This window comes from Crocuta crocuta, unplaced genomic scaffold (assembly GCF_008692635.1).
Source record: "Crocuta crocuta isolate KB4526 unplaced genomic scaffold, BGI_CrCroc_1.0 scaffold45, whole genome shotgun sequence".
NCBI lineage: Eukaryota > Metazoa > Chordata > Mammalia > Carnivora > Hyaenidae > Crocuta > Crocuta crocuta.
The window spans coordinates 2,662,347-2,688,852 of NW_027530544.1; the positions used below are offsets into that span (position 1 = coordinate 2,662,347).

Below are 26,506 nucleotides of genomic sequence, written 5' to 3' on the forward strand. Positions count from 1 at the left end.
GTCTGTTTTAGCTCTAGTGGCATATTTCCATAATGCATGTAAATTATATTTGAATTCTTGTGAATCCATGCTCTAAGGCAAAGTCAAACACCCAGTCTTACTCTTGAAGTGGAGCCTTCAGAACGAGAATACTGCCTAGTGCCCTCTGAATGGGCTATTATTAGAGTTATATATGATGGAGAAGATTGCCTGGAAACTAGAGAAGCACCAACTACAGTTTTGTCCTTTTTCTCCTTAGCAAAATGGAACTTCCTTCCTGCACCTGAAGACCTTCCTCACTACAGGTTATTCCAAAGAAGAAGCAGCTTGACTTTCAGATACCATCACTGGAAATGAGGGTGTCTGAAGGAGACAAGGATGGCTGAGTACATCTCATGTGTGGGATAAATCTGCTGCATTAAACAGTTCTTCATGAGTGAGCAGGGGTAACCTCCTTCTAGCACTCCACATCTCTACTTCCTGCTGCTGCTCTGTCCCAAACCACAGCATCCTCAGCGGGACCGTACAGGGAGCAAATGCAAGCCACCCACAGTCCCCTTAGCTCTGTTCAAAACATGGCACAGAAAAAGATGATGTTTGAAGATGAAAGAGACAAAATAAATAAATAAATAAATAAATATAAAAAAATTAAAAAGAGCTCTGTGTTTTCCTGGCATGTTGGTATGAGTGCCTGAAAGTGGATATTGGCCAGAAGGTTACATATGTACACCAGTTCTGGCTCCAGAAGGCATTCCTGGCAAACCTCTTTAGAGCGAGGATGTGGACAGGCCACAGAAGCACCCATGAAGACAAGCGGCTCCTGCAGGACTGCCGATGGGTGGTTGATCACTCACACAGAGAGGAAGGAACCATAAATTCCATGATAGTGACACTCAAATCATCTTTTGTGTTTCCAGATGCATTAAAAATAGAAGGGAACCACCATGCATGGAATATATGAAGTCTTATCGAGAAGAGTGGTAAAGTATTTGTTTTGACAAATCACCTTGCAGTTGATATAAAAGCAGTGTGGAGAAAAATGTCCTCATCTGATGCTGCATTAGAAGGTGCATCCAATAGCCTGAATCTGTTCATGACATTAAAATAGATTTTTTGTGCGTGTTCCTTATAGGTGTTTATAAGCTGAATGCACTCCAGAAAATGGATAGAAAAGAAAAATAGTTTCTAAAACACATAATAGGCTCTAGAGTTGAAGCTGCATAAGAAGTAAAAGGAAACCATATAGAAGAAGGAATGTATAAATATTGCAATAGGACATGGAACTATTTTAGGATCTTTACTCAGGGCTTAAAAACATTGGATAAGTCTGTAAAAGCATCTGAAAGGTTGTCGAAGAAACTAGATAATGTAGAGTAGAGATGTCCTTTTGACAGTTTAAAAAAATACCTAAGTTATTCATGAAAGTAAGGATCTTAAAGAAGTATAAAGTATGGTTTTATAGCTTAGAAAGATATACCCAGTTCTGGGAACCCTTTCCTCTATTCTAGACAGTGGTAGAGTTCTGAGTATATCCTGAGAAGATGCGGAGACAATTTAAGAGGATTTCTGGCTGAAGAAAGCATACTGATGACTGTCTTGAGGTTGGTCCCTTTAAAGTCAGAAGTGACTGCTTGGCTCTTTACCGTGGACTTCACATATTTCTCCTCTAGGCATGCTCCGAGCTAACTTCCAAGCTCTGTGCTCCTCCTTCTGAGTTTATCTGTATGTAGTCTTGCTCTTGGGCTACCTGACTGATTTTTAATGCCTGAAGACTTGCTTCCATCTTTGCATGACCAAGCCTTAGCCAAGCCTCTGTTTCTGTTGACTCAGTAGCAGTATCTAGCTCTGTGGGGGATGGTCATAGCTTTCAGAGCTGACACACAGTCCAGCTTGAACTCAGTCCCTTCTTTGGTCATTGTGGTAGCAGAAAGCACCATCTTTTGGATTCGCTGCAGAACTCACACACTTAAGTGTACAAAGTCATTTTCTATGGGTATTGCTGCATCTAGATTGGACAGTGACCTTGGCTGAGACATTCTTTACCTCTGTTTTCGGATAAACTCAGCTGGCATTTAAAATCTCAGTGCACTTCCTCCACCTTGTCCAGAGGAAAGTAAAATGAAAGACTTTATCAAGAAATGGAGAAGAACTACATGGTTGGTCATTGCTGCTGTACAAATCTTGGGTCTAGAACTCAAAGGTGGAAATATAAATACAGTTGGCACTGCTGCTACATTTGCCTGACACACCTTTAAAATATAGAGCATATTTCAGCTTTCAGTATTGGAATGATGTTTCAACTATAGACTCAAAACATGTTCAGATATTTGATTCTAACATAGAGTCAGGGATTCAGTTATGAAATGCATCCTGCTGCATGGGGAAAGGACCCAGTCTTCTATGTCTCTGCTTCAAAAGCTTCTATCTTCCAGAGGCTGGAGAAAGATGTGGGTCTACATCTTGAACTATGTGCCTTGAAGAAGAATTACTAACCTGTAGAAAACTTGTATTACTTGGAATAAATTCTCAGTTTACAGAAGCCTATGGAAATAGCAGAATAAAAGTAGCAGAAGAAGCAGTAACTTTAGCAGTCATAAACTAAGGGGATAACCTGAAAAATAAAGTTGTATGTGCCCTAAACTGTATTTAATTAGTTTGGCTTCTTTCCCCCTACTCTTTTCCTCTTCTGTATTTCTCTTCTAAAATTAAGTGCTCTTTCATGATCTACTTGGTATTGTGAAGGATGCCAAGTCCAGAAATTAGGATGGTTTTTCTTGAGTAATAAACTCGCAGCAGCATGGTGTGGTAGAAAAAGCTTGGTTTCCACTTCTGTCCTTGCTGCTAACCCTGGGTAACCTTGGCCTTGTCATGGTACCTCTCTGAACCTCTCTTTTTATATCTATAAAATAAAGGGATCTCTGCAATACTCTTCTGGCTCTAAAATCCACCAACTCTGTACCGTTGATGGTTTCTTCTGTTTAGAAGTTTCTGGATTTCTCATAAACTCTCATAAAGGCCAGAGTTCAGGAGGAATGGAAACTTGTGACTCCATTTGTGACAATGTTCAGCACTTTAAAATGCAAATGTGTAATTAATTTGTCATCATTGCTTGAATATATTATACTTTAAAAATACTGTATTCTAAAATATAATCTTTGGAAAAACAAATTTGTAATGGAAAATAAATAATTATTCCTGTTTGTCTCAAACCCTGCAGGACCCCTCAATCATCACTTGCAGCAGTGGTTCTCAGCCCTGGCTGTGCATTAGCATCACCCAGAGAGCATTTAAATATATTGGTGCCTGTCCTCCTGCCTTAGAAGTTCTGATCTAATTGGTCTTGTGTACCAAGACCAATATTAGGGCTTGATACCAGTATTTTAAGAGTCAAGTTAAGAACTTGCAAAGTCAAGTAGCTTGCAAAATAATTTCAATTTCTGGTGTCTAAGGTCTCCTAGGCATGGCTCATACCTACTTGGCCTCCATGTGACTGACTACCTGTGGTCTCCTCCAGTGTGCCATCATGCTCACAGTGTTGTTTCCAATTTACACAAGTTTGCACCTGCTGTTATAGCCTGGAATGCCATCACACCACTAGTGATGCAGGTTTCTTTATTAACATAGTTGCTATAATCCTTTGTAATAGCTTGCTTTGTAGTCATTTTCCTATATTGTAAATATTTTATCCATAATTGTATGTATTATAAATCTGATCGTCTCTCTCTCTCACTCTCACCTTTAAAACTCCCTAGTGCCTTCCCATTGTCTAGAAATAGCATCCACACCTTTTACCTTGCCTATAATGAACGCCTTGTGTAATCTGAACCCACCTCTTTCTCAGACCTCTTGTCTGAAGCACTAGGCACTTGTTCACTTCATTCTGGCCTTATCAAGCTTGTTCTCATCTCAGGGCCTTTGTACATACTGTTCCTTCTACCTGGGGCATTTTCTCTCATTCCTGACTACCATAGCAAAAATAGTACATCCCCCACCCCACCCATCATGCTCTATCCTACTGTTTTTATGTTCTTTTAGGACTTATGCTATCTAAAATGATAATTTTATTTTGTACACATGATTATTGAAAGGCTCCCATTACTGGAATATAAGTTCTAAAAAGATAGGAACTTTGTCTAGTAGGGGCTCAATAAATACTGAATGGATGAGTGTTACTTGTCTCTTCTATAAGATATAAGATGCTATATGCTTAGCATAGTGCACAGAAGGTATTCAGTAAGTATTTGATGAATAAATGTTTATATGTAATAGTCATTCTCCTTAATAGTATGACCAAAGATCTCTAAATAACACTATTAAAAATTAGGCTTATATGTATCTGTGTTCTTCTTAATTTCCAGGTTAAAAAAATCAGAGAAAAAGATGTTTTTCTTTTTATAAGAAAATTAGATTTTTTTTCTCTCCATAACTTTAAAATCTTCATTTCTATGACCCACACCAATGAGGGCCCCCTTTCTCTAGGGACCCATTCAGCAAATAACAAAGGGAAAGAGATTGCTCTGGGAGCCAGTTTTGCCTAGAAGCCCCAGTTTAAACTGAGACCACTGCTCTGAGCTTATATGAGAGGAAAACAGATTTTTTTTCTGAATATCAAATCAGGGGCTATCTGAATAGATGACTGGACAAGTGAAGATGGATGGTGGGCAGGAGCTAGAGAGGAACTGCAGGGCTCTGTATCCAGAGTCTGACCCCAGCATNGAAGTTTACAAAGGCCTGGCTTTTGGGCCCTTGCAAAAGCATTGAGGAGGAGATCCTGGTCACTGATGGTGATGGTGATTTCTTCTCCCCAGCTTGGCTCTTACCCTGGTAAACATAGAGATACAGAATAACTGGGCAGGTTGTCAGAATCTTTAGGAGCAAGTATGGAACTACACAGGACTCCCTAAAAAACATGAAGTCTATCAGGTACAGTCTGAGGAGAAAGGTATAGCATGTCTGTTTTCCCATGTATAAAAATGAGGGGGTTGAGCTAGATAGTCTTAGCATCTCCTCTGTTTCTAACTTGCTCAGTCTGTAAGAATGTAAACATTTTCTTATTGAAGTGATCAATATTCAAACTGTAGGCAAAGGGTAGTCCAGTTAGCTTTTTTATCTTGTGGTCCTTTAGCACATATGTTAGTTTTTCTTTGTGTAAAATTCCATGATGTTCTTTGGTCTGTGGAATACCATATAGCAAACTGAGGTCATAAATTACCATTGCCCATGAGGTTTGGTTGGGATGCTGTAGAACCACATTGTCCCATATAGTAGCCACTACCCACATGTGGCTATTAAAATTAAAATTAAATTAAAAATTCACCTTCTCTGTTGCCTTAGCTACATTTCATGTGATCAGTAGCCACATGTGACTAGCAAGTGGAGTCTGTATTGGACAGAGCAAATATGTTCATTGCCATCATCATAGAAAGTTTTCTTGGACAGTGCTGGCACCCCTGCTAAGGATGAGAGAAATCTAGTTAGAGAGATGCTGAGGCCCTTATCCATCTGTAAGGCTGAGTGATTCTGTGGCTTTGTATTGAGAAGATCATATTCCTGCTTCTCCTGTGCTGAAAGTCTTTGGTCTCCGAAGGTGCTGAGACCGGTGGAGAGGGACAAAACAAATGTAAGAAGTTCCTGTCTGCCTGAGGACATTGTTATTCAACCCAAGGATTATGGCGAGATTAAGAGATGATGAGATGATATGGCAAAGCCCTTTAAAAAGTTGAAGAGTTACATGAGTATAAGGCACGATGATTGTGAAGTGAATGTATTAAACACATAGGCAACTTGGTCTTGGCTCCTCCTTAATGTCTGTACCTCCAAGCCAATCAAGGTGAAGTTGGATTTGAAGCAATAGGGTTTGGTTACCAATGGCAACTGATTCTCTTGTCCAAGCTCTGGGAACCTCAATTAGAGAATGTGGGAGAGTTCAGGGAAGAGCATGGACAGCTGACTTCTGCTAGGGAGAGTTGTGTTTGCCTTGGCTTTAAGGGAGCCCCCAGGTGGCAGTGACCTTCCGTGATGAGTGGTCATGTGGTGGGCCTGTATCAGGGCTCAGCCAGGTTCAAAATCTAGAGGAAGCTCCCTAGGGAGAGGCTTAGTGGTGGTGTCTTCTTTCCCAGGTACAGAGGGAACTCATAGAAAAGGTGACTCTTGGGGCATCGGGTGGCTCAGTTGGTTAAGCATCCGACTTCTCAGGCTCTGGTCATGATCTCATAGTTCATGAGTTTGAGCCCTGCATTGGATTCTGTGCTGACAGCTCGGAGCCTGGAACCTCCTTCAGATTCTGTGTCTCCCTTTCTCTCTGCTCCTTCCCTGCTTATGCTCGCTTGCTCTCTGTGTATCTCTCTCTCTCTCTCTCTCTCTCTCTCACTCTCTCTGTCTCTCATGAATGAATAAACACTAAAAAATATTTTTTTAAAAAGGTGACCCTTTGTCTACCATCTGTGCATGTCTCCTTGTTGGGCTTTCCCCCTCATGTCTTTTCGTTATGGTTTTAACTATCATGACAACCAAGTGTGTTAAATATTGTAGAAGATGCACTACTTTTGATTAATGTGGCAACTACATTCACATGTCCTTTGGTTTTGGGTTAGGTTTCAGTGGGCATCTGATGGAAGAGGACTCTGGGAAGAATTTGTAAGGTAACTTTGTTTGTTGCCATTGTGAACACTATCTCTAAGCACATGACACTGCTGGAGCTGTAGGAAATTAGTAGCAAAGGCACAAACTTCTAAAACAAAGGCAGGTATATTTAGAATACATACTAAGGGAGTACAGTTCTAAATGTTGACTTCTGGGTGTAAAGTCATGGCTTTAGGCTACATGGGACCTTGATATAAGTCTTATTTATTGACTGGGTTACTTTTGTGCTGTATTAGCCTCAGTTTACTCATATGTAAAGTGGAAATAATAATGCCTTACTCACAGAGATCTTGTCTGAATTAATGATGTATAAAGGATCAAGCAGAAGGATTGACACATTGAGCCACTTAACAAATTATTTCCCCTCCCTTAATGAGGGGTCAGGACTATGATTTGGATGGGAGTGATGGAGCAGTTATGAGGATCCATGTTTGGAGGTTTGGAGCCACTGCACTTTACAAATGATAGGATAGGGATAGGGATGGGTTGGCTTGCTGGGTCAGGGAGGACCCTCCTATAGGATGAGGTATAAAGGAGCATATTTCTCTTCAATCCTGAGTCAGTGGTTGATGTTTTAATGACTATAGCTTCTCCCTAGCTGTAGGCTATAGATAGGGGCAGATACTTATGGACAATGTACAAGTACTCATCCAGTGAAATTCCAGAGATTGACAGAGGGGCAGCATGTGTACTTTTAGGCGAAGGAGAGGATGATTTTGATGGCTCCCTGCTGCCTCTTGTTCAGTGAAATGCTCCTCCAGTCAATGATATTGATTATTCTCTGATGGGAATTTAGTTCAGTTTTCCATTTTACTAGAGAATACGAATGTGTATTTGTAGAAAGACAGGGAAGGAGTTATTACCAACAGTGGGCTGACTTTACTGCCAATAGGAGAGCAAGTAGGGGAAAATGTAAGAGGTGATTATCTCTGGTACTCTCACTTGGCTTGGATGTGGGATTGGTGTCTTGCTGGAATGAGGGCTAGAGAGCTTTCTTCGCTGAAGAAATGGGAGAAGGGGGTGACAACAGTCCCAATGTGAGACCAGTGTTCTGACTATAAGAGACAAATGTCCATCATTGGGTATGAAGTATAGGGCAAAGGATTGGCTTGGGTAAAACTCAATCAAGAAGATTTCTAAGTTCCCTTCTCAGAAAATACCTTGGCAAAGCCTTAGTTAGATGCCTGATTGCTGTATAGATGTACTTGAGATATGCAGTAAAAACAAATAAAGGATGCTGAGACCTAGTACATCACTCTGGTCCCTTTTCAACCATATCTGACTTTAGGATAATTTTACCTTCTCCCTGGCATCTCACAAACTTTTCTGAAGAGATATGTCTTCTCTGAGTTTGATGGAGGGTGTTGAACCATTGGAAAGGAACTTTATATTTAGTCAGCATCCACTGTGTACCGGGGTGATACTGGGCACTTTATTATGTGTTACTTTTCATTATATCCCCATGATCTGTGCATGTGAAATCCAAGTTTTACATATTAATAAACAGACTCAAAGATATGGATTATCATTTCCAGGGTGAATAAATGGCAGTGCTAGGATTAGAACTCCAGATCTTTAGCCCAAGATCATGGAGAGTCCCTAAATGACAGCCTAAGGAATTTGGAATCCTTTTAGAAAGCAACAAGGATTTGTTGACTATGACCAACAGCTTGTTATATGAGAGAAGACATTTCCTCTTGAGTACACACAGAGAAGTTGTACATCAATAAAAGCAGTTGCTAAACCTTTATCATTTTTATGAGCCCTTGTGAAACCCCTGGGCTTGGTTTTTCTTTATGTAGTTAAAACTGTATGTGCTATCTGGCTCCAGTCTTGGGGTTCTTGGAGCTTTCAGAGTCTCAAGCCATGAGCCACATCATTTGCCTTACCTGAAATATACTTGGCAATCTTTTCCAGTTCCCACATTTTTTATGCCATCCCTTCTCTCAGAGGTGATGGATTAGTGCACTGGAGTAATCCTTTGTAAGGTAATTTGGGAAATTGGACCCTGAGATACTTTTCTGCACGTTGCCCATTTATTCACACTTCTGTCCACCATGGGCACATGCTGTGGTGTCCAGCTCAAATGTACACGTCACATTCTGTTTTTGTTGCTATTGGGGGGCTAGGATTATTGACATATGTAATAAGTTCACTGAGGGAAGAGTCCTCAACTTACACATCTGTGAATGCCCTATGCCTGCCACCACACTGCTGGGCTTGTAGGATATACTGCGTAAATACATACAAAATGAAAGTGTTTGTTGGGAAGAAACTTCTGAGAGAAGTCCTACATAGGGGTTGCTTAGAACCAAAGGGGATTTCTCACTAGCTAGGTTGGTGGGTATTGCTGAGAGAGGTAAGTAAAGGAAGCATTCCCAGAGGCAAAGGGAAGATGCATCAGTTATCTTTTGCTGTGTAACAAAATACCCAAAGCTTAGTGGCTTAAAACAACTTTTTATATGCTTATAATTCTGTGCATCTGTCATTTGGGCTGGGATCAGCTGGGTGACTCTTCTGTTGGTCTTACCTGGGATCACTCAGGTAGCTCCAATCATTTGACAGCTTGGGTAGGACTGGATAGTTAAGATGGCTTCACTAATGTGTCAGGCAGTTGGTGCTACCAATAGCTGGGAAACTCTCTCTGTTCATCTTGTACCATCTCATCCACCAGAAGACCAGACTAAGTTTCCTTACATGATGGTAGAAATGTTCCAAGAGGATGAAAGCAGAAGCTGTAAGATCTTTTGAAGTTGAGGCATGGAAGTCACATAGTGTCTCTTCTGCTGTATTCTTTTGGTTTATACAAGTCTCAGAAAGGCTCAGATTCAGGGGGTAGAAAGATTAACTCCACCTCTTGATGGAAGGAGAGGCAAAGTCATATTGCAAAGGAGTATGCACAAATGAATGGGAAGATTGATGGGGCCAGTATTGGTAAACAGTCTATCATAGAAAGACTTCTGTTTTTCTGACCCTTCCTTAGGTTTGGGCTGCATATTCCCTGAGGAGTTTCTGGCTGGGGAGATCAAATTAGAATTTGGATTCTCAGGCAGATGGTTCAATAACTGCAAGTGTCTGCCATCAGGGTTCCTAAATAAAATAATCTTTCTGAGCGTTCTGAGGAAAGTTCTGATGGATGCTGTAAGCATCCTCCCCATAAAACCTTGCTCTATCTCCATACATTTTTAGACACTTAGTAAGGAAGGCAGCTTGGTGGAGTGGAAAAGCATGTGTTTGGGAGTTGGGCAGACCTGGGTTCAGCCAATCCAGATTTAGTAGTGACAGGCCATATGGCTTTGAGTAGGTTACTTGATTTCTCTGAACCTTATTTTCCTCATCTGTAATTTATGTATATATTCTATATGATTGATGTGAGGTATCATTCATTCAACAATGGGTAATGATGTTCTAGGAATACTTAGAATCTATTCCAAGGAAAGAATGAGCCCAAGTTCCTCTTTCAGAGCTCCTGAATCAAACCAGTCTCACCCCCACCCCTCTACCTCTTCTCCTTACCTTGACACAGTGGCCCGAAAAGACCACAAGTTTCTCAAGGTCTTCCTATTTTATTCTGTCATGATTGCTGTGAGCAGGGAAGGTCAGAATGGGCCCACCTAGCTAATCCTGGTCCCTTGCAGAAAGGCTAGAGGAGGAAGTTTAAGAATAATAGCTAGAAAATCTATCTTATACAACAAGAAATTCTGCTTGAGTACAGAACAACCAGAAATGATGCACAGAAAGCCAGGTCACTGCTTAGGGAAATAGTGTGAGATTTGGGTGCAGAGGATTGGGATCCTGAGCCTTCTAGTTCTGAAGTTTTGAGTGAGCCTTTTACCATAGTTATCTATAGGATGGGGATCAGAAGTTTGTTTTGCAAGTCTGTGTAGAACAGGAGGGAAAAAATTGCTAAGAGACTAGCAGAGTTCCTAGAATATAGCAGGAATAAAGTAAGTGATAGCTTTGTGATAATTCTCAACCCTGCCAATACTGTGCATCATTGCTCCTGTGTAGTGGGCCTATAATGTCCACAGGAAGTGATAGAATAAGACCATTTCATGCTTTGAATGACCTGCCTCCTGGGATGTGACAAATGTTAATGAAAAGTTGTGTGTCATGTAAATTTTATAAGTTGAATCCTATTTCCTTATTGACTGATCTGATCATTGATCTCGTGAAAGTTTATTGAAAAGCAAATGTAATAGGAATGACTACAGTTACCACAACCAGCTTCCATCCCCATCATCACTTTAGCCAGGAAATCTGGCTTCAGGAGATTAAGTAAATAACTCATCTAAGGTCATACAACTAGTAAGTGACATACCTGAGGGAAAAGGCTATCTGATCCAGATGGAAACAAAAAAAAAAAAAAAAAAAGGAAAAGTGCACAGCAACTTGACAAAGGAAATGCATAAAAATATTATTTATGCTGTTAATTTATGAAGAATGGGATTGAGACATTAGGTCATTTTATTTCCTCTATTTTTCAAAATTTCTATGATGAACATGCATTGCTTTTATAATTACCAAAATATGTTTGATAAGGAAGAAAAAGTAAATTTAGAAGGAGAAACTCTGGGAAACCAGAGCTTAAGTGATGGCCTATGTTTAGATTGCAGACATGGGTGTTCCAGACAGGAAGGGAATGTATTGGTCAAAAGGCATACAGTATGAGGAGTAGATGCTAACCTTACCTTAGACTTTGAGGATGGAACTACTTTGTGGAGGTGGTACTTAGGATGATTGAAGTTTTGGGGTGATGAGGGGCATGCAGGAATTAATCAACCATTGCACCAAAGCTTCCTCTACTTCATTTGACTTTGCCTTTGCCTCCTGCACTAGTTATTAGGGGAAAAGGGAGAGTAGGAAGGAAGTGGCCAAGTTTCCTGTTGTTTTGAGTGGCTACATCTCAGAGCCAACTGGGAGACTGGGACAAGGTCTCAGAAATCCCCAGTCAGGTAGAGATAAAGGTTCTCTAGGAAGTTTGGAAAAGATATGTAAAGCATATTTTTATTGATTCTGTGAAGTAAAAAATACCCCACTATTCATTATTGCCAAGAGTTTCCTGATGATCCATCAGACTTGCTATAGCCATCAGGTGGGAACTCTTTTTTTTTTAAGTTTTTAAAAATATTTTTATTTATTTCTAGGAGAGAGAGAGAGAGAGAGAGAGAGAGAGAGAGAGAGACAGCATGAGCAGGGAGGGACAGAGAGAGAGGGAGATACAGCCTCTGAAATAGGCTCCAGGCACTGAGCTGGCAGTCAGCACAGAGCCCGATGTGGAGCTCGAACCCACGAACCACGAGATCATGACCTAAGAGAAAGCTGGACGCTTAACCGACTAAGCCACCCCGGCGTCCCAGGTGGGAACTCTTAAGAGTACAGGATTTGTCCATTTTAGGACAAGGCTTTAGGACAAGGTTTACTTGCTTGTCAGTTGCTGCCAATCTCTTCTTAGGTGTGGGTTTTCTCTCCTGGACCCCTCTACCAGAAACTCCCACATCGGGCTCCTTTCTTGGAGCCAGCTGGGCCCCTCCTTTCACCCTCAGGGTGCCAGATCATTGGGCGAAGTGCACAGAAGTCCAGAATCGTAGCTTTCTCCCTGGAGAAGGGTGCAAGTAGAGGATTCCCCTCAGGTCCTGGTACTGGGTTTCTGCTAGTTCCTCTCCCTCTGCAGAGCAGGCCTGACCTGTCCAGACCGCATGTCAATGGAGTATATACTTTGACATGAGACATGACAGAGAGGAGCTTTTCTACAAGAGAGAGGAAGGGGGCAATCTGTAGACATGCTGGAGGTTTCCAGTGGGTGTGCTCTGGGTATAGAGTCCTGGGTGTGAATGCAGGATATTGTTGATTTTTGCTCCCTGATCACATGAAGAAGTGGGGGGTGAACCACACTTGGACCCCTATTCTTCTGTTAATGGGGAACTTTATGGTACCCTCTGGAGAATGGAGGCCTGTACGTTTCTTGGGCATTCCCTGCCTCTAGTCATGCTTGCTGGCTCCTGCCTCCTACAAAAAGGAAAGGGATAGATCTTACCTTAAATTTGTTCCTAAGTGACAATAACTCTGTAGAAGTTGAATGCACCTGTTTGAGGAACATACAGCATCTAGCTGTCATCTTGTCTGTTGAGCCCTTACCATGTGACTTGAAAGAGAGATGCAAGCCCTGGTATTCTCATTGCAGGGATAGGTATAGAAAGACATATAGTGGGACTCTGCACCAGAGTCTAGGGAAGGATTAGAAAGGTTAAATGGTTGGGAACCAGAGTTGGACATTGGCCCAGGAGGAAACTGCATGTGTGGCCTCAGTTGAAGGTAGAAGGGTTTGTGGCCAAGAACTCACCCACAAGGCCGGGAGCTTCCCCTGTTGGCCAGAGCCATGCTTCCTTTCTTGATTTCAAGTCTTACTGTCTTTGGCAGGGAAGGTATTTGGTGGATGCCTTGGGTCTTGTGATCTAGTCATCATCTTCAGAATTGAGAAAACAGTGACAGGATTTAATTCACCGAAGGGCCTCCTATTTTGCCTGGTTAGTCTCTGTGGATACCTGGTATTGTCCTCCCAAGAGAAGGGGGCAGCTGGTAGGACCAATGCCCCATGGCCCTAGGCCAGCTTGACTTTTGTTGTCTTGAAAAATAATGTGGCAGGTGAGGCTGTTTGTGGGGCTCTGCACCTGACATGCATAGCCCAGCTTGTGTGTGTAGCCAGAGCAGGCTTCAGTTCTGTGCTTCCATGTGCTCTGTGCCGTGTATGGTAATGCAAATGGAATAACAACATACCAAGTTCTCTGTCCTCAAGATGCTTACAAAATGTTAGGAACAGAAGACACACACACACCGGGAGGCACTGAACACCCAGCACAGTTTGCACTGCTGAGTGTCCAGGACTACCATGGATGTGGCCGCCATGCTCCCATCTTTAGATTTCAGACCCTCTTCTCTAGCTCTCTGCTCTGTGACTCTATGAATATCCTGTTTAACATGTGTAAAATTAAATTCATCTTCTCCCAAGGTACAATTGCCCTTATTCCTCAAGACTTAAGACCTGAGTTTCTTCATAATTTTCTGTCTCCCATGGCTGCCTCATCTCAGTCTTCAGATCTAGTAGCCATTAAAAAATTTTTTAATTAATTAATTAATTTATTTATTGTCAAGTTAGCTAATATACAGTGTAGCCTTGGCCTCAGGAGTAGATTCATGTGATTCATCTCTTACATAAAACACCCAGTGCTCATCCCAACAAGTACCCTCCTCAATGTCCATCACCCATCAACCCTCCATTTATTCTCTGTATAAAAGTTTCTTATGGTTTGCTTTCCTCTCTGTTTGTAACTTATTTTTCCTTCCCTTCCCCTATGGTCTTCTATTAAGTTTCTCAAATTTATCATATGAGTGAAAACATGAAAACATCTGCCTTTTTATGATTGACTTACTTCACTTAGCATAATACTTTCTAGTTCCATCCATGTTGTTGAAAATGGCAGGATTTCATTCTTTTTCATTGCCAAGTAGATGCAGTAGCCAGTTGTAACCATTGGATGCATCCCTTTTTCCTTATTATCACCTTTTACTTTATGCTTAGGTGCTTTCGAAGCCTCCTGTCAAGCCTTTCTGGTCCTGCCTTGCTCCTGTCTAGCTTACCCAGATCCATCTTCTAAAGCAGTCACTTTCCTCCTCCAAGAGTAGTAGGATTGTATCAGGATTTCCTGGGAGAAGATCAAGTGGGATAATTGGGGTTACCAGGGAATCTATCCTAGGGAGGCCCCCAATAGTAGTTGGTGACGTGATAATTTTTATTACCCAGGATTCTACACATAGATTACCCACATTGTGGTACATTTATGGTGACTTGTAACATCCAGGGCTGGTTTCTCTCTGCCATTCAACAGGTGGCCATGGCAACTGTCCTAACTATCTGACTGGTGTGTGCTCAGGATATTAACTCTTTGGGATATTAGCTGGATCCAAATATCCCTAAGAGGATAAAGCAGCTGCTGATGCCAAAAGTCAGGGCATATACTGTTAAGCCAAAGGTGGTGGACCTAAATGGTGGAAGGGGACAAACATGAGAAGCTAGGAGTCCTGGCTCCAACTCAGTTCAACCATCAACAGTATCACCTTGTGTGTATATTAATTCCCCAGCCTGGCCTCAGTTTCCTCAGATGCAAAACAAAGCCCAATTCTGAATTAATCATACTACAGCTTTCTTCTATTTTCAAGGGAATTTGGGAGATAACTGTATTTTCTGACTTTATGTCAATTCTCCCCTTACCTCATGCCAAAACAGCACCCTCAGGCCTTGGTTAAACGGAATTATAGAGTGTTGGTATTAGGAGGGACTTCGCAGATCATCTGATTCACACTTCTACCTGATGGGCGTCTGTGATATACAAAAAGCAAAGGAGACAACAGATTGATTTTCTATCAGATTCCTGGGACAGAGAGGCCCACTGGGTCCCAAGGGCTCAAAGCACTTAGTAAAGATCACTTGACCATCCCTAAGAAGAGATGGAGGTGATTTCTCTTGTTAGAGGTGGACAAAATGCCCAGGTGGGAAACATTATAGGAACAGATATGCTAGCTGGATTTCTTTGTTCTCTCTTCTTTCCCTTCCATGGGACATGAGAGTGTGGGCACTCTGCTCTGTGCAGATGGAGACTTTTGTGTATGTCCTCTCCAGGGAAAGGTGAGTCACCTCCCATGCATTCAGGGCAAGGCCATTGCTTTGCAAGCGTGGACTCAGGCAAAGCCCATGGTTGCCTCCCTGCAGCATTTTAAAAGATTTTAAAATATACTAAAAATATCAGGGGAGGGCAGTTAATTGAGAGCAAAATTAGGGAGTGTCCCAAATGAGTCAGAAGCTTGGAAAGGGGTCATAAGGAATCAGAAGATGTTTGTGAAGTACTAGTAAGGAGTGGGTTTGAAGTATGTTGAAGGTAATTGTATCTTAGTGGCCAATAGCCCAGAAGTTTCTTCTTATCCTCGCAGTTTTCCCACAGTTTCCCAAGCCTCATGTTTTGGAGAGCTGTCACAATCTATTCAGTACATTGATGTGTAATAAGTGAACTTTCCCACAGCTACTCGATCTAAGCCAGTGTTTCTTGAAGTGTAGTGTGGACTAGTTGCATCAGCACCACTGGGGGTGAAGGGCTCTTTGAAAAGACAGATCTGGGCTCCACCTGAATGTGCAGGTCCAAGTAGTAGCATCCCAGTGTTTGCCTGAGATAAAAGAAGAGCACAGTTTTTATATCTCTCTTGGGTTCACAGTATACCTCTTTATTAAAACGGTGATGTTTAAACAACACTAAGCAAGCAGTAAAAGGAAGATAATTCTTTCAGAGCAAACATTTTAAGGAAACGAATGCCCAGGATGTACCACTGTATCTTCCTCATTAAGCCCTAGCTTCTCATTCCTCTGTTTCCCCCTAACTATCATCCTATACCCCAACATTGATCTGAATGATGCTGAGTTTGAGTCTGGGGTGACTGGTGTGAGGGAGGGTGTTTGTCCTTTCTTGGTTTCATAGTTGTAGCTTCTCAGCTACTGATCTTGTCTTTGCCCTTCTCTGCCAGGGCTGTTCTATTTTCACCTGTGGGGGAAGCTGTATAGAGGCTTTTAGAAAGAGTGCCCCGGCGTTCTCTTTCTAGTGCCCCTGAGCCGTCCCAGACCCAGCCTCTCCTGCCTTCTAGCTTCTACCCTGAAGGCCACACAGTTTTCCACTATTTGGAAAATACAAACTTTCTGGTTCCCCAGACTGTCTCTGCCAGTTTACTTTTGTGCTTTAGTATTTCCTTACCTTTCATCAATAAAAGTGGAACAAATCCACCCTCTCTTTTTTGTTACCTAGAAAAAGAAGGGATGGGTACACAGGGAAATGGCAAGAAGGTCTTTGTTGGCTCTTCAAAAATACTCAAGTTGGAATCTTGGCCCCACCACTTATGAGCTGTGTGACCTTCAGTGGGTCATATAAATGCTCTAAGAATTAGTTTTCTCATCTGAAAAGTGTCAGAAGATGACCTACCTCGCAGGACTGATGTGAAAATTCATTACAGTAACAGGAGAAAGCTTTAGGTCACTGCCCCTCACATATCAGTTACTCTCTGAATACCATCATCCTTCCTTCCACTCTCCTCCCTCTGGATCTTTCCAGAGCCAGCTTCACTCTCCATTCTTCCTCTCAGCTCCATTTGGTCCCTTGATCATGTATACATATTCCCCATCTCATTCCAGTGAATAGCACTATCCTCAATATACATGTATTTATAACCTCTAACTTATAAGTGGGTTATTTCTAAAAATTCATCAATAAGTCAAGTGCCAAAACTTGTCTTGTGCTTTAAACACACACACACACACACACACACACACACACACACACTTGTGCATAATGGTTAAACATTCCCAGGCTAGACCCAAAATAACTTACCAAATATCATACATTTGCAATGAAAAAAAAAAAAAAGAGAGCAACGTTGTTTTAATAGTAAGCATAGAAAAACTCTCAGCAAAAGGGGGCACATGGGTGTCTCAGTCGGTTAAGCATCCAACTCTTAGTTTCAGCTCATGTCATGATCTCACAGTTAATGGGTTTGAACCCCACATCAGGCTCCACACCAGCAGTGCAGAGCCTGCTTGGGATTCTCTCTTTCCTCCTCTTGCTGCCCTTCCCCCCTCCACCTTTTTCTCAAAATAAATAAATAAGTTTTAAAATTTCAGCGAAGGGAAGTCCTATTTTATTTTTTCTGAAAAGCTGCTTATGATCAAAAGCAGGCTAAATTAAATTAGATGATGAGGAGTTGGATAGTTGAAGCTTTTGTAGCAGCTCTGATGTTGATTTCGGGGTGCTTTCAAGGGTTTTAGAGTTGTTGGCTTTGGTTCTTTATTAGCTTTAATTTACTTCAAAATGCATGGCTCTGCCTTTTTCCTGATGCAGGTATAAATCCCTGGCACAGAGCTTGGACTTATCAGCCATGATTAGGATTATTTTTGGCTCAAAAATGGAACAAAGGAGGGAGGAGAAAGTACGAGGCACGGAGAAATAAATCTGTTCCTGAGGTAGTTTGAAAAGAGTTGGAAATAAAGAGGAAAGACAGACCTAGAATGGATATGTATGTGCTGTGAAAATGTAGTTTATGGTGGAAAGTGATTACTCTGAGGGATACAGGAGCATAACATCTAACCTCTAATGGGGAAGAAAGGAGGAAATAGAAAAGAGAAACCAAGTCAAGTGGGAGAGTGAGTGCCAAGTATTATAGAAACAGAGTACAGTGGGGGCGCCTGGGTGGCTCAGTTGGTTAAGCATCCAACTTTGACTCAGGTCATGATCTCACGGTTCATGGGTTCGAGCCCCGCATCCAGTTCTGTGCTGACAGCCAGCTCAGAGCCTGGAGCCCGTCTTCGAATTCTGTGACTCCCTCTCTCTCTGACCCTCCCCGATCATGCTGTCTCTATCTCTCTCTCAAAAATAAATGAAACATTAAAAAAAAAAAAAAAAAGAAACAGAGTACAGCGGCCCTATGGCAGATTGGAGACAAGAGTCTTGTTACCAAACTAAGTTTGGATGTTTCTCCATTAGTGTTCATATCCCAGGAGTGGTTTTATAGTGACTGCATCCTTTTGCAGTAGGAAAAGTCAATCTGATGAAAATCATATATGAGATAAAATTATCCTAAGGGAATTAAATACAAATGTGGATACTAGAAGATATTAGTTGGTCAGAAGTCAAAACAATAGGGTGGCAAATATTTGGGGGCTTAAGAGAGGACTTTAGGGCAATGTATTAGTTATCTATTGCTATGTGGTAAGTTACTTCAGAACTTAATGGCTTAAAATAACACACACTTATTCTCAAAGTTTTTGTGGGTCAGGAGTTCAGGAATGGTTTATTGGGTCCTCATAGTCTCTCATGAGGCTGCAGTCAAGGTATTATCCAGGGCTGGAGTCTCATGTGAAGACTAGAGAACAATCCACTTTCACACTCAATTAAAGGTTGTACGCAGTTCCTCAAGGGTTGCTTGATTGAGCACATGTTTCTAGTTGGCTGTTGGCTGATTTCAGTTCCTTGCAATGTGAGTCTTTCCAACATGGCAGCTTGTTTCATCAAAGCCAAGAAGAAAGAGAATATGCCAGGAGTTGGAAGTCACAACTGTTTGTAACCTAATCACAGAAGTGACATCTCATCACCTCTTCCATATTCTCTTGTTGAAACAGCAAGTCCTGTCAGCCAGTGTATACTCAAGAAAAGGGAATTTCATGAGGGTATGGAAATGAGAAGGTGAGGATCACTAGGTACAGCTTTAGAGCCTACTTGCTACAGGTAGGGAGCATTAACTAAGATAAGGACTGGGAGATTGAGGGATCTGGTGGCCCAATCCCATGTAGTTCCATCTAGTGACTCTTTAGTCATCTCACTATTGGCCTCCAGTCCTGAGAGATATGATTTCTGCCTGGGTTCCTTGTGCTGCTCTACCATTCTGACCAAAACAGCATCTTTACAGTTGTCCCTCCTCATTAAAGATTATCATACTGAATAGAAAGCCCATAAAAAGAAGCACAAAGAGATGGGGAAGAGGGGCAGAAATGTTCAAAATATTGAATATGTATTTATATGTACTGGATTTTATCGATCAAATTGTGTTCCCCCCCTTCATATGTTGAAGCCCTAACCCCCAATACCTCAGAATATGACTGTATTTGGAGATAGGGCCTTTAAAGAATTGATTGAGTTAAAATGAAGCCATCAGGGTAGGTCCTAATCCAAAAGGACTGGTGTCCTTATAAGAAGAGGAGATTAGGACACACAGAAACCAGGAGCGAATGTGTACACAGGGGCAACAATGTGAAGAGGCAGTAGAAGAGAAGCCTCAGAAGAAATCAGCCCTACCAGGACTTTGTCTCATGCCTAAGGCCAAAGCTTGTCTGAGGAACCCCTTCTTACTCTAGACTCCTTGAATTTCTCTCCCTTCTCTATCAGAAAAGAGACTCACTTGGGCTTCATTTCTTCACTGCCACTTCTGTATTTCTCTCAAATCTCTGAGTAAAGCTCTTAATTATGGGTCTTCTGCACTGGGTCCTATGCCTTGTGATCCTCCTAGGACCCTAGGCTGAGGTCTGCCCCTCTTGGAAGGTCTGTCTGGCTCAGACTCTTGGGTGACCAGTAGTTGCTTCAGTGTTTGTTCCTTTCTGTTCTCTCATTAGGGTCTCTCCATAGGATGCTCTGGCCTAGGCAAACCTGACACACAGACAGTGCCAACTGCCTTCTGTCATGTCCTGGGAGGAAGCTGCCTCATAAACTCACAAGGCAGCCAGGGATGGGGAGAAAATGGTCAGAGGAAGACCCAAAGCAACCCAAGGGTCACGTGTCAGCCCAGAAAACCTTGTCTCACCTCCAGCACTCAGGTGGTGGTAGTGCCCATCCCCTCCTGCCAGCTACCTCTCTGTCTTTCATTTAAAAGGCTACTGGGTATTCATTTTGACCTGATTTGTAAGCAAGTTCAGCAATGAGTTGACCCCTGTGGGGTCTGCCCCTGGGCCAAGAAAACTGCCCTTTGAGCCATGTTAGGACGGAAGAGGCAAAGTCTCACATGGTTAGTCTCACTTTGAGTAGTAACCTGGAATGGAGTAACTCGGCTTGAGGGCACAGTTTATTGACGTTGGTTGCCTCATCAGAGGAAAAAGATGTGTTCAGTGAAGGATATCGACAAGACCCTGAGGGGCAGTTCCTAAAGAGAAGATACAGGACATCTTTGAGCAATAGTAATACTATTAGAATAGTGTTGCCTCCCTTGCGGTTGCCCTTGAGGAGTACACCACTCATGGATATTTGGTCTTTTAAATACATTCACCACATTGGTCAGATACATGAATTCTGGAGCTAGATTTCCTGGGTTAAAATCCTTGTTCTACTTTCCTCTCCATTCCCCATTGTGCCCAATTGTAAAATGGGGGTAATAGCAGTGGCAAACTCCATAAGATTTAAGTAAGGATTAAAAGAGTTAATATCTTAAAGGTGGTTAGAAGCATGCCTTTCAAGTAAGTAATAAATATTACATAAAAGTCCTTTTTCCCCAATTTTTAAATTGTAAAATGGATATAAAATTTAGCATCTTAATTAATTTAAGTGGACAGTTCAGTGGTATTAAGTACATTCATAATATGCACCCATCATCTCCATCTGTCTCTAACTCTTCTTCTTATAAAAACTGAAACTCTGTACCCATTAAATGTTAATTCCCCATTCCCCTTCCCCCAGACCCTGGCAACCACCTTTCTACTTCTGTCTCTAGGATTTTGACTACTCTAAGTACCTCATATAAGAGAAGCCACACAGTATTTGTCTTTTCATGACTGGTTTATTTTACTTAGCAGGGTGTTCTTAAAGTTTATTTGTGTTGTAGCACATATCAAAATTTCCTCCCTTTTTAGGGCCAATAATATTCTAGTATGTATGTACCACATTCTTATCCATTCATCTGTCAGTGGACACTTGGGTTGCTTCCACATAATGCTACTATGAACATGGATATACCATTCTCTTTGAGACCCTTCTTTCCTTCTTTTTTTCCCCCAAGTGTTTATTTACTTTCAGAAAGAGAGAATGAGCAAGAGGGGAGGGCCAGAGAGAAAATCCCAAGCATGCTCCACCCTTTCAGTATGGAGCCCAACACTTGGTGGCTTGAAGTTACGAACCATGAGATCATGACCTCAGCAGAAACTAAAAGTCATGTGCTTAACCGACTGAGCCACCCAGGCACCCCTGAGATGCTTCTTTCAATTCTTTTGGATATATACCTGGAATTGGAATTGCTGGATCATGTGGCAGTTCTATTTTCAGGTTTTTGAGGAACTGCCATACTATTTTCCACAAGCAGACTTGTGGAATTCCCACAATGTGGCACTAAGGTCTAGATTTCTCCATTCTCACCAACATCCGTTAGTTTCTCTTTTTTTCTTTTTGTTTGTTGTTGTTTTTGTTTTTGATAGGAGTCATCCTAATGAGTGTGAGGGAATACCTCACTAGTTTTGCTTAGTAGTTCCCTCATGATTAGTGATGTTGAGGATCTTTCATGTACTTATTGGCCATTCATACATCTTCTGAAAGTCTTCTTTGCCTATGATACAGTAAATTTTATTTTTTTAAAATTGAGTTATTTGACATATGGTATTATATTTGTTTCAGGTGTACAATACAGTGATTCAACAATTCCATACAACATGGGATGCTCATAACCACAAGTGCGCCCCTTAATCCCCATCCTCTATTTCTCCCAGTCCCCCACTCGCCTCACTTCTGGTAAACATAGTTCTCTATAATTAAGAGTTTGTTCCTTGACTTCTTTCCCTTTTTTACCCTTTGCTTATTCCACATATGAATGAAATCATGGTATCATCTTTTTCTGACTGACCTATTTTGCCTGGCATAATACTCTCTAGCTCCATCCATGTTGCCGCAGATGGCAATATTTCATTCTTTTTATGGATGAATAATATTCGATTGTGTGTATATATATATATATATATGCCACATCTTCTTTATCCATTCATCTATTGATGGACACTTGGGCAGCTTCCATAATTTGGCTATTGTAAATGCTACTATAAACGTATGGGTGCATGTATCCCTTTGAATTAGTGTTTTCACATTCTTTGAGTAAATACCTAGTAGTATGATTGCTGCACCATAGGGTAGTTCTATTTTTAACTTTTTGAGGAACTTCTGAACTATTTTCCACAATGGCTGTACCAATTTGCATTCCCACCCACAGTATAGGAGTGTGGCTTTTTCTTCACATCCATGCCAACACTTGTTGTTTCTTGTGTTTTTTATTTTAGCCATTCTGATAGATCTAAAGTGATATTTCATTGAGTTTTGGTTTGCATTTCCCTGATGGTAAGTGATGATGAACATCTTTTTCCGTGTTTGTTGGCCTCTGGATATCTTCTTTGGAGAAATGTCTGTCCATGTCTGCTGCCCATTTTCAAATTGGATTATTTATTTTTTGAGTGTTAAATCTTGTAAGTTCTTTATATATTTTGGGTACTAACCCAAAACTGTTGACCCCACAGTGTTTAGAACAAATTTTAGCATATTTAGGAATCACCTGGGGCACTTGTTTCAAATGCAGGTGCCAGGGCCCCACCTCCAGAGACTGATTCATTTGGTCTGGGGTGGAGCAGGAATCTGCATGTTTTACTATGTCCTTAAGTAAGTCCAATTCTAAAGTACAGATACAGTACTGGAGGGTGTGGGCATTTAAGACAATAAGAAAACAGTCATCAGGGGTCAGGAGGAAAGCTCTGTAGGGAAAAAGACATTTCTTTTCTTTTTTTTTTTATGTTTTTATTTATTTCTAGGAGAGAGAGAGAGAGAGAGAGAGACAGCGTGAGCAGGGGAGGGTCAGGGAGAGAGGGAGTCACAGACTCTGAAACAGGCTCCAAGCTCTGAGCTGGCAGTCAGCACAGAGCCCGACGCGGGGATCGAACCCACGAACCGCGAGATCATGACCTAAGCAAAAAGCGGATGCTTAACTGACTAAGCCACCCAGGCGCCCCAAGGGAAAAAGACATTTCTGAAAAGATTTTCCTTCAGAGCAAAAGCTGCTTTAGTTAGTATCATTATCCTCTCAGTGTGGCTGTTTCTGACAGAAATTGGTGTCTAGCACTCGAATTAGTCACTTAATTACATTTGTCTTCAGCTTCTCTTGTCTTGTGCCGGCACAGACAGTGGGTTTTGTAGTCTAGGGTATGGCAGAAGGAAATACTTTGGACAGGGAGAGTGAGAGAGCTGAAGCAGGTGTTTCAGAGGGGAGGTGTGTGCACTCTATTACCTAGTGTCAAGAACTGAAAAGGGCCTGAGGTGTTACCTACTTGCCAGCTAGCAAGTGAGCCTGCCACAGGGTCTTGGATGCTGACAGAAGACATGAGACTCCTGGGTCAGACACATAGGAGTTCATTTCTCATGGCAAAACAGGCAGCATGGCTTAACATATTTGTGTTGGCACCCCTTACCCCAGCATGCCACAGAGGCAATGCACAGGGATCCCAGTGGATGCTGTGTATACAGTGGGTTTGTATCTAGGTGAGGAACCTTGACCTTAAGTAACATCGATCTTTAAAGGGGCTGCAAGCAAATCTGGTCAACCTTTATCCTAGAGGGAGATGTCTTTATTATACTGGTCAGCCAACAAATCTGCTGTCTGCGCAGAGGGAACCAATTTCTCTGTCTTCCAAGGATGTACACTATATGAACATGCTTGAAAAGGAAGTTTGAAACAAAAGCTATCGGCCTGTATTCATAAGATGTGCAGAAATGTGAGAGGCTGTGGAGTCTTGTTTCCCAACACCTAACACCTAAGGTCTCCCGGTGAGTAGGTGTTGCAATGAGACTATCTTGGTCTTCTCACTATATATTACATGTTCAGGGAAGGCTGGGCACACAGGTTTGCCTTGGTATGGAGTGGAGAGTGTTCTGACACACTAAGCCAAGTATGTATAAGTGTTCAAGTCTGAAAGTGTTGATATTATATGTGATGTTAGCTCATACCCTCAGGGCAGGCAAGGAATTGTAGGAGTTTTGAAAGAGACACAAGAGGCAGGAGATAGAAAATACCTCTGTCTTTAAGATTATAGATTTTATGTGGTTATATAGAAAAAGAGTTTGTGTGAAAGCCCAAAAGCTAAAACAAACAAGAATCTTGGGGGTGGTTGGCACTCCTCTTTTGAACCCTTCCGAGGCTTCTTTCCCAGGAGAGTTATATGACTGAGCTCTGTCATTTCTCTTCAAGACACCATCTCTCCCCCCTCCTTTATTGCTAACCCTTATATTCAACTGTGGGCAGGTTGCTTCGAGCACAGTCCTGGAGGTGGACCAGATCACCTCTGAAGACTGCCAAACCACTGGCCAGGTGTTCCATTTATCTATTGCTGACCCCAACACATAATGATGTGAAACAGCAACCAGTTTATTCTCATAATTTTGTGGGGCAAGAATTCAGGAAGAGCACAGTGGGGATAGCTTATCTCTACTCCATAATGCTTGGGGGCTTCAAGGGTGGCTCCAATGGTTAGAGACAGCTGGGACCAGTGCACTAGGGCCATATACACTGAGGCTTCAATTTTGCCTATAGCTAGATTCCTAGCCCCCTGTATCCCCCCATTGTGTCTGCTGGGGCTAGAGTGTTTAAGATGGTTTCTTTATACCATGTTGGATGCCTGGGGGAACAGCAGCTGGTCAGCCTCTTTTATTATCTTTTTGTGGTCTCTCTATGTGGTTAGCTTGGGTATCTTCACAGCACAGTGATCTTAGGATTGTCAGATTTCCTATATAGGAGTTGATGTTCCCAATTAGAATATTTAAAGGGCCCTGGGCATAAGCTACAAGGCCTCAGAAGTCCCAGAATGTCTCTTACTGCATTGTATTGGTCAAGTAAGTCACAAAGGAAATTCCTTTTCAAAGGAAAAGGAATTGTACTCTGTCTTTAAATGGGAGGATAGCAAATAGTTTGTTACCATCTTCTGTCTACCACACCAGGCCTGGGCAGGTCAAATCTGTATCTCCTTGAGAGATAGTGTGTGTGTTCAACAAGTGACCCAAGGAGACATTTGTCATTAGGAAGTTTGGGAAATGCTATTATTGGGTGTTGCTGTTAAACTATAAGTTGTGTTTGTCTCGATTTAATTATAGGTGTATAAATTTATGTTCCCCAGAAAACTGTCAGCATCTGTGCTTTTATTGCTTATTAACCTGAATAGAATCCGATATTTAATCTAATTTTTACCATTTCATGCTGGTCCTGGGATAGTTTGCCATGAGATCTCCCTTACCCCCAAATTCTCCTGCCCTGTTTTGCTTTGTAGATGCCAACCCCTGTTTACTGCATTTCCCAGGCTCTGTAAGCACTGGCTCATGGCTGTCTGCTCAGGCATTGACAAGAGATTGAAAAGCAGGGGAAAAGGGGAAGTGGGAGCATCTTACTCCCTCTCTTTGAGTCCCACATTTTCTGAGTGAAGGAAATGGGATCGACTCTCCTGGTTTCAGTTTCCATGGGTGACCCTGGGCTCCTGGTAATCTCTGAGTTTCCCCTCCATACTGTTAGGCTTCTTAGCTTTTCTGTCACTTGGGTAACCAACTTCTTGCATTGAATTCCCTCTGTTTATAATTCCTGGAGTGATTTTTGTTTCCCTGGTTGGACCCTGAATGATACATTCTTTTAATATTTTTCCTAATTTAACTAACTGCATACACCTCTCCACCCCCAAGCTCACTCCCACTAATTCCTCTACAAATAGCATCCAATTTAACATCACTCTGGAATTTCCTTAAAGTGCAATTTCTGCCATTTCCAAAAGAAAGAAAACCAAATGGAAAAATAACAATCTTTCAGAGTCCCACCTGCCAGAAATAACCCTTCTTTAACCTTTGATATATTTTCTTCCAGCCTTTAATTTTACTTTTTCTTTAATATATTTTCTCCAATATTTTTATGCATTTTTTACATAGTTGAGTTCACAGAATGTATCTATTTTTGCATCCTATCTCTTAGCTTGACATTTTATCATAAGCATTTTCCCATTTCTTTGGTAGAACTCTTCATAGACACCACTTTTAGCTTGTGAAAGGGAACAAAAAGGTAGAATTAGGGAGAATTCTGGCTTTTGAAATTCTGTACTCTAAAAAGAGAGTTCTAACCAGGGTTTGCATCTGTGTCTCAGCCTAGCTGTTCAACAGATATTCACTGAGTGTTTGCAGTGACCATGGCATTGTGGGAGAAGTAAGAGAAGAAATGATCCAGAAAGAGAGACTGGTTAGGAAGTCAAGAGAACACATATGAAGCAATTAGAAGATTAAAAAAAAAATCAATTGCTAGGTGGAGTACTTGAGACTAGAAG

The 26,506-nt window shown here is 41.7% G+C and overlaps 1 protein-coding gene and 1 long non-coding RNA gene across 3 annotated transcripts in view; both read left to right on the forward strand.

Moving 5' to 3' along the window:
* Nucleotides 1-629, forward strand: part of LOC144234343 (uncharacterized) — a 63,930-nt gene extending 63,301 nt beyond the window's left edge. The window contains exon 3 of the long non-coding RNA XR_013335927.1: nucleotides 239-629. This is a non-coding gene — a long non-coding RNA (uncharacterized LOC144234343). The remainder of the gene's footprint in view (nucleotides 1-238) is intronic.
* The window catches only part of LOC144234340 (kalirin), a 479,489-nt gene that overhangs the window by 128,703 nt on the left and 324,280 nt on the right, over nucleotides 1-26,506 (forward strand). The window lies entirely within an intron of this gene.